The sequence below is a fragment of the Ochotona princeps genome, chromosome 5 (genome assembly GCF_030435755.1).
Source record: "Ochotona princeps isolate mOchPri1 chromosome 5, mOchPri1.hap1, whole genome shotgun sequence".
NCBI lineage: Eukaryota > Metazoa > Chordata > Mammalia > Lagomorpha > Ochotonidae > Ochotona > Ochotona princeps.
The window spans coordinates 45,701,922-45,703,202 of NC_080836.1; positions in this window are offsets into that span (position 1 = coordinate 45,701,922).

Genomic DNA, 1,281 nt, shown 5'->3' on the forward strand with positions numbered 1-1,281 from the left:
AGGGAAAAAAGTGGCTTATTTACACTAGAGTTTTGGAATCATAATCACAAAAAGCTGCTTTTAAGTGATTGAAGCAGAATTAATGAAAGCAGCTCACCTAAATGCCAGCATTTTAATCTTGAAACAATAACCCAGGTTAAATAATTTCATGAATCATTTATGTCTATAAATGACTAGCTTTTACAGTTGCTTACACGGACATTGGTACAAATATGGAGTAACGGTGAAACCTCTTGATGTTTTAGTTTTCGATCACCGGATCTAGATTGAAACTTTAGTTTTCAACTGAATTTATGACTTGCTAGTAACATTGTAGACCGCGTTAGCCTAAATATCAAATGTGGTGTTTTCGTAACATCTTCATCACTCTGAAGGTATTTTCAGTGCTTACCAATTTTTCCTTTCTTCCGTCTGGTAAGAGACATAAGGAAGGTCAGACTCCCCATCCAGTGAAACCAGGTGTAGCATGTGGCTCACCTTGGTAAGTGAACTATGAACAGATGGGCATGGCTTCCTTTCATGGGAGAATCACACAAGGGCCAGGCCTGGTTCTGTTCTCCCTTGTGGCTGCGGTCACAGGGAGAGGGTGAGAATGAACACTGGCCAGAGTGTGCAGCATCACACTGAGCACAGCTGCTTGGAGAATCTCAGAACCTCCTACTCAAGCTGAAAAACCAAGGAAGAAATGTACATGGGGAAAACCACTGAGATATTGAAGTGGTTTGTTTCCCAGCATTACTGAACCCACCTTAACTCTAGTAACTTAAGACAACTTTCAAAACAAAGACTAGTTCTGATAATACTCTTCTGCTGTAGCACTGTGGTACCTCTGCTGTGGTCTGTTGATTACACAGCTCACTAGCAAATCAGTAATCATTATTGCCATTCATTGTTTTACATAAAGATAAAATTTTCCCTCTAGTTATACCAGATTGTGTCAGAACTACTCTGTTTTCTAAGCTTTTGCTCACTTTTTCTGTTCAGAAATCTTCACTGCCTTTGCTGCATCCAGGCATTTTGACTGCCTGTGCTCAGGCACTAGCCCACAGGACTGAGCTGGCTGACAGGCAGAAGGAGCCTGGCGCTTTCTTGAGCCCCCATTGGATTCTGTTTAGTGGGACAAGGCCCATGGCACTTTTTTAATCATTGCTTGACTCAAGTGCAGAGTTGAAGGGGTTGAAATTTTAAGGACTAACTCTGTCTTCTGCTTTGTTGCCTGACATGACCCTTATCACAGGAGGAATCCTGAGAATATTTGTGGAAGGAGAAACCTGGATTTCA